The sequence below is a fragment of the Salmo salar genome, chromosome ssa17, assembly GCF_905237065.1.
Source record: "Salmo salar chromosome ssa17, Ssal_v3.1, whole genome shotgun sequence".
In the NCBI taxonomy this organism is placed as follows: Eukaryota; Metazoa; Chordata; class Actinopteri; order Salmoniformes; family Salmonidae; genus Salmo; species Salmo salar.
Genome location: NC_059458.1, coordinates 87,356,051 through 87,364,151, shown reverse-complemented (window position 1 = coordinate 87,364,151; position 8,101 = coordinate 87,356,051).

Here is an 8,101-nt window from a genome sequence, read left to right as displayed (position 1 = left end):
TTCCTGCTGGTGAGTTATTTCATGGAAATGTATGCACATATACAGTACCAATCAAACCATTTGGACAGACCTACTCATTCCAGGTACATTTTTTATTTTTACTATTATCTTCTTTGTAGAATAGTAGTGAAGACATCAAAACTATGAAATAACACATATGGAATCATGTAGTAATTAAACAAATATATTTTATATTTGAGATTCTTCAAAGTAGCCACCTTAGCCACCAGTAGTTTGCCTTGATGACAGCTTTGCTCACTCTTGACAGGGGAAAACCCTTGAATGAGTATACATTCATTCATACAGCCAGAAGAAGACTGGCCACCCCTCATAGCCTGGTTCCTCTCTTGGTTTCTTCCTAGGTTTTGATTTGATTTGAGTAGGTGTGTCCAAACTTGATTGGTAATGTATATAGTTATGTTTGATACAAGTTTTAAAGAATTTAAAGTTAGGATAGCCTGAACCTGTGAACGTTGTTTTAGTGTATCTAACTTGAACAGTTCAAGAGTTACAATTATTGTTGGTAGGTAATATATGCTGATTTATGCACATTTATGAACTTATAATTTATAGCGCAGACCAGAGCTAGTGTGAGCCAGACCTAGCTAGCTACACCCAGGACCAGAGCTAGTGCGAGCCAGACCCAGCTAGCTACGCCCGGGACCAGAGCTAGTGTGAGCCAAACCTAGATAGCGATGCACAGGACCAGAGCTAGTGTGAGCCAGACCCAGCTAGCTATGCCCAGGACCAGAGCTAGTGTGAGCCAAACCTAGCTAGCTTTGCCCAGGACCAGAGCTAGCACAGAACAGAGCAGTACAGTGCATTTGGGAAGTATACTGTTCAAAAAATAAAGGGAACACTAAAATAACATCCTAGATCTGAATGAATGAAATAATCTTATTAAATACTTTTTTCTTTACATAGTTGAATGTGCTGACAACAAAAATCACACAAAAATAATCAATGGAAATCCAATTTATCAACCCATGGAGGTCTGGATTTGGAGTCACACTCAAAATTAAAGTGGAAAACCACACTACAGGCTGATCCAACTTTGATGTAATGTCCTTAAAACAAGTCAAAATGAGGCTCAGTAGTGTGTGTGGCCTCCACGTGCCTGTATGACCTCCCTACAACGCCTGGGCATGCTCCTGATGAGGTGGCGGATGGTCTCCTGAGGGATCTCCTCCCAGACCTGGACTAAAGCATCCGCCAACTCCTGGACAGTCTGTGGTGCAACGTGGCGTTGGTGGATGGAGCGAGACATGATGTCCCAGATGTGCTCAATTGGATTCTGGTCTGGGGAACGGGCGGGCCAGTCCATAGCATCAATGCCTTCCTCTTGCAGGAACTGCTGACACACTCCAGCCACATGAGGTCTAGCATTGTCTTGCATTAGGAGGAACCCAGGGCCAACCACACCAGCATATGGTCTCACAAGGGGTCTGAGGATCTCATCTCGGTACCTAATGGCAGTCAGGCTACCTCTGGCGAGCACATGGAGGGCTGTGCGGCCCCCCAAAAAATGCCACCCCACACCATGACTGACCCACCGCCAAACAGGTCATGCTGGAGGATGTTGCAGGCAGCAGAAAGTTCTCCACGGCGTCTCCAGACTCTGTCACATCTGTCACGTGCTCAGTGTGAACCTGCTTTCATCGGTGAAGAGCACAGGGCGCCAGTGGCGAATTTGCCAATCTTGGTGTTCTCTGGCAAATGCCAAACGTCCTGCACGGTGTTGGGCTGTAAGCACAACCCCCACCTGTGGACGTCGGGCCCTCATACCACCCTCATGGAGTCTGTTTCTGACCGTTTGAGCAGACACGTGCACATTTGTGGCCTGCTGGAGGTCATTTTGCAGGGCTCTTGCAGTGCTCCTCCTGCTCCTCCTTGCACAAAGGCGGAGGTAGCTTTTTGTGCGTATAGAACATTTCTGGGATCTTTTATTTCAGCTCATGGAACCAACACCTTACATGTTGTGTTTATATTTTTGTTCAGTGTACAAGGGCTGCATCTCCTCATCTCTCCTTTGAGCCTACGACACACCATTCTGAGTGCACACCAGGGGGGGACATAGTCAAAAACAACACATCTTACAAGTCCTACATTCACGGACTGAAACCTATCATTGGGGTTATGTTAACCTCTTACATCTAGACGTTCCGCTAGCGGAACACCTGCTCCAATATCCAATGATAGGCGTGGCGCGAATTACAAATTCCTCAAAAATACAAAAACTTCAATTTTTCAAACATATGACTATTTCACAGCATTTTAAAGACAAGACTCTCCTTTATCTAAGCACACTGTCCGATTTCAAAAAGGCTGTACAGCGAAAGCAAAACATTAGATTATGTCAGCAGAGTACCAAGCCAGAAATAATCAGACACCCATTTTTCAAGCTAGCATATAATGTCACAAAAACCCAGAAGACAGCTAAATGCAGCACTAACCTTTGATGATCTTCATCAGATGACACACCTAGGACATTATGTTATACAATACATGCATGTTTTGTTCAATCAAGTTCATATTTATATCAAAAACAACACTTTTTACATTAGCATGTGACGTTCAGAACTAGCATACCCCCCGCAAACTTCCGGGGAATTTGCTAACAATTTACTAAATTACTCACAATAAACGTTCACAAAAAGCATAACAATTATTTTAAGAATTATAGATACAGAACTCCTCTATGCACTCGATATGTCCGATTTTAAAATAGCTTTTTGGTGAAAGCACATTTTGCAATATTCTAAGTACATAGCCCAGCCATCACGGGCTAGCTATTTAGACACCCGGCAAGTTTAGCCTTCACCAAAATCAGATTTACTATTATAAAAGTTTGATTACCTTTTGTTGTCTTCGTCAGAATGCACTCCCAGGACTGCTACTTCAATAACAAATGTTGGTTTGGTCCAAAATAATCCATCGTTATATCCGAATAGCGGCGTTGGGGCTGGGATGACGACATTCAGGTTTTCCCCGGGCTCTGAGCGCCCATGGAAGACGTAGGAAGTGTCACGTTAGAGCAGAGATCCTTTGTAAAAGATAGAGATGGCAAAGAAGTTCAAGAAATGGTCAGACAGGCCACTTCCTGTAAAGGAATCTCTCAGGTTTTGACCTGCCATTTGAGTTCTGTTATACTCAGACACCATTCAAACAGTTTTAGAAACTTTGGAGTGTTTTCTATCCAAAGCCAATAATTATATGCATATTCTAGTTACTGGGCAGGAGTAGTAACCAGATTAAATCGGGTACGTTTTTTATCCAGCCGTGAAAATACTGCCCCCTAGCCATAACAGGTTAAATGTATTATCGTGGACATAATAATCAATAAATATTTTTGTTCCTGCCACCTTTGGGCACTTTTTTCACAACGTGCTAATCTGTTCCAAGCAGAAACAGTCTCACATACATTTACACAACAGTTATATGGTTTCAGGGTGGAATACTTTAGTCATTATCTTTAAACATATAAATTCCTTTATCACATATGAGCGCTGAGACGTGTCATACGCACAGCATAGTTGGACAGGCTGGCCATAGCTAGCTGAAATAAAAGAGGAAAGAGGAGCAGCAAACATCGGTCAAATAGTTAGGGTTAGTTGACAACGTCACGAAAACCACACGCTCGCTTCAATGGGGAAATAAATCTGTATTGTCGTATTTCTGGATGGCCAGATATCGTTTCTATTGGCTTATATTGGACCTAAGCTTGTCGCCTTTGTGACAACGATTCCCAATGGTAGAGCAGAGGCATGAGCATCTCGTAATTAAAGAAGATCTCGGTTTTATCACCTACAACAGTGTAGGAACATAACATCTAATCAGTTAATTCACCAGGTCTACCCAGAACGTAATAATATTCCACCTGCTCTACCCAGAACGTAATAATATTCCACCTGCTCTACCCAGAACGTAATAATATTCCACCTGCTCTACCCAGAACGTAATAATATTCCACCTGCTCTACCCAGAGCGTAATATTCCACCTGCCCTACCCAGAACGTAATAATATTCCACCTGCCCTACCCAGAACGTAATAATATTCCACCTGCTCTACCCAGAACGTAATAATATTCCACCTGCCCTACCCAGAACGAAATAATATTCCACCTGCTCTACCCAGAACGAAATAATATTCCACCTGCTCTACCCAGAATGAAATAATATTCCGCCTGCTCTACCCAGAACGAAATAATATTCCACCTGCTCTACCCAGAACGAAATAATATTCCACCTGCTCTACCCAGAATGTAATAATATTCCACCTGCTCTACCCAGAACGTAATATAGATTCTTTCCAGACAAGGCATTTTTTCAGTTGCTTGCATCTTTTTATTCAGACCTTATTTGGAAGTACATAAAGGTCGTGACGGCAGTAATGACGATAGTTGCTCAGAGAAACTCCATTCTTTGGTAGCTAATTCCCAAATATATTTTGACAGTATTAAGCTTGAAAAGCTGGTGAATGTCAAATTGAAAGGCTGCTTCCTGGGTTTAAAGTGGAACTGACTGCGTTTTAGAAACATGAAATCATATTAAAATCTGTTCATTTACAACCCAGGAATTTCTGACAAGAGAGCACTTAGATTTGGTAATTTTCACGGTTTCATAAATTCATAGAATGTTTGGGAATTATGTATAGTAAGTCATTTGTGAAAATTCCATAGCAATATAGAGTGGGAAAGTGGACTTGCGTTTGGACAATTTATTAGACACTGCAGTAAATAAACCATATTTCTTGTCCAGGACCAGAGTCTATGCAGACTGGTGCACCATAGCCAATCAGAACTACAGTAGGACTATATACAAACATGCCATTTGCACACAGGCCTGTCATCATTCACTATGAACTGGACTGTGTTTACAGGCAGTAGGGCCTGCCATCATTCACTATGAACTGGACTGTGTGTTTACAGGAAGTAGGGCCTGTCATCATTCACTATGAACTGGACTGTGTGTTTACAGGAAGTAGCAACAGAGCGACTTTAGGTCAATAGAACACATTCACCAAAAGCCACAAAATACACCTGAATGGATTTCTGTAAATATGTAAATACCATGGGAGTCCTCTTACATTTGGGAACTTTTATAGTCCTGTTGATCAAACAATCATGACAAGGTAGGCTATCTTTTCCTATATGCACATCGACAACAAGATCAACAACTAATGCTAGTCAGAGCAAGATTATCTCAAATCTAATGGAGGAACATTAGATAAACCCTCTCAAACTGTTTCAGCGAGTTGGTCGTCAAACCTGCACTGATAAGCAACGGGGAATTGTAGCCTCCTCGTCCTTCTGCTGCTTGCCTGCCAATGCATGCTTGTCCCAACCAAGCACCCAGGCTAACTGGCTAAAGTTGGGCGGCAGGTAACCTAGTGGTTAGAGTGTTGGGCCAGTAACCGAAAGGTTGGTGGATCAAGTCCCTGAGCTGACAAGGTTAAAAATCTGTTGACAAGGTAAAAATCTGCCCCTGAACAAGGCAGTTAAAACCTGTTAGGGCTAGGGGGCAGTATTGACACAGCTGGATAAAAATCGTACCCGATTTAATCTGGTTACTACTCCTGCCCAGTAACTAGAATATGCATATAATTATTGGCTTTGCATAGAAAACACCCTAAAGTTTATAAAACTGTTTGAATGGTGTCTGTGAGTATAACAGAACTCATATGGCAGGCCAAAACCTGAGAAGATTTCTAAGCAGGAAGTGGACCTGTCTGTGAAGTAGTGTTTAATCTTGGCTCTTTTTATTGAAAACTCAGGGTCTGTGCAATAACGTGACACTTCCTACGTTGCTTCCATAGGGTCTCAGAGCCCGGTAAAAAGTTTGAACGATATCGAGGCAGGCTCTGGCTGAAACACTTTATCGCTTTTGGCAAGTGGCCACTCAGAGTACTATGGGCTTAGGCGCGCCCGCGTCGACCGAATGCTTTCTTTTCTTTTGTCTGTTTATTTAAACGCTATGCATTCCCGGTCAGAATATTATCGCTTGTTATGAGAAAAATGGCCCAAAAATGATTTTTGCTAAAGAGCGGTTGACATGCTTCGAAGTACGGTAATGTAATATTTAGAATTCTTTTGTCACGAATTGCGCAATGCTGGTCACTTAGTTACCCTAGGATAGTGTCTAGAACGCACGAACAAAACGCCGATGTTTGGATATAACGATGGATTAGCTTTTTGAACCAAACCTACATTCGTTATTGACAGTAGAAGTCCTGGGAGTGACATTCTGACGAAGACAACAAAGGTAATAACATTTTTCTTATAGTAAATCTGACTTTGATGAGTGCTAAACCTGACGTCTAGGTGTCTAAATAGCTAGCCCTGTGATGCCGGGCTATCGTACTGAGAATATTGCAAAGTGTGCTTTCACCGTAAAGCTATTTTTAAAATCGGACATATCGAGTGCATAGAGGAGTTCTGTATCTATAATTCTTAAAATAATTGTTATGCTTTTTGTGAACGTTTATCGTGAGTAATTTAGTACGCAATTCACCGGCAGTGTTCGGTGGGAATGCTAGTCACAGAGTCACATGCTAATGTAAAAAGCTGGTTTTTGTATATAAATATGAACTTGATTGAACAAAAAATGCATGCATTGTATAACATAATGTCCTAGGGTTGTCATCTGATGAAGATCAAAGGTTAGTGTTGCATTTTAGCTGTGGTTTTGGTTTTTGTGACATTATATGCTAGCTTGACAAAATGGGGCTGATTATTTCTGGCTCGGTACTCTGCTGACATAATCTAATGTTTTATGCTTTCGTTGTAAAGCCTTTTTGAAATCGGACAGCGTGGTTAGATTAACGAGATGTCTTATCTTTCAAATGGTGTAAAATAGTTATATTTTTGAAAAATTGAAGTAATATCATATCTAAGGTATTTGAATAACGTGCCACAGGATTCAACTGGCTGTTGAGTAGCCCATAGAGGTTAACAGACTGTTCCTAGGCCGTCCTTGTAAAGAAGAATTTGTTCTTAACTGACTTGCCTAGTTAAATAAAGGTTAAAAAAATAAAAGTTGGCTAGCTAGCTACACAAATGAGAGAACACCTCACTCTGCCCATTTGACTCACCCCAGAATGCAAACACCCTTGTTAGGCTGTTTGCATGTTATTTAGCATGTTTGTGACTGACTTACTTTCATTGCCTACATTTACTGACACCAGTCATATTCAGCAGGTGTTGCATTGGTCAATTCATCAGTTATTTTGCGCTCTGGCGAGAGTGCTCTGAAATCTAAGTAGATATTGTGAGATTTGGCCCTTCATAATGGGGCGCTAAGCTTTAAGCTATACTTTTAAGCTATTAAGTATAATGGAGTATAATAAACTGAAGAACTTGTGCTATGCATAGATGTGAGCATGCGAGGGAAGTGGGGTGCGATCTAAACTGTGTTAAATGCAACAGCTTAAAGAGTGTGAAAGAACAATGGAAATACACTGAGAAAGAACATAACAGGAAACTTCAGTGCAAACAACGAGAGCGCCAACCCGAGACCCTGCTTCTGCAAAGATGACCACGGAGCTACAGCGCTAAGGGGCTGGACTAGCTTTAGCGCCAACACCAGCGATAGGCCAGTAAGTTTAAACCATGCTGAGCCTCTACTCTAACAGGCCTGTTCGCAAACAGGAACTATCTCTGTTAGAGTATAAGTCAAGGGGATGTTGGGGTGTTGGGACTTCTCTGTTTTCATCCTGCGTGAAGTTACAGTGAACCCGTATATACGGAATTTGCATTTACCATTTATTAACTGCTGAATAAATATTGACATTAGTATAAAATATAATTGACTCTTTGTTCCTATATCAGATTCGAACACATGCAGCCTTAACAATAGTCAAGAGTGAATTTGCAAAACGCAAGAGATATGCTAACTGGATAACAGTCGTTCAATTTCAGAATAGCTAAACGATGAACATGTCTTGCTAGCAAACCAAATGACACCTGCATCCCCATCTCTGTAGCCACCGGAAAATTCAGTCACTCACCCACTCCTCCGATGACATCCTCCTAGCAGACTAGCTAAGTTCAGTCTCTGTGTTTTAGCTTGCTACATAAATAGATACGCTAGCCTATCAGCCACA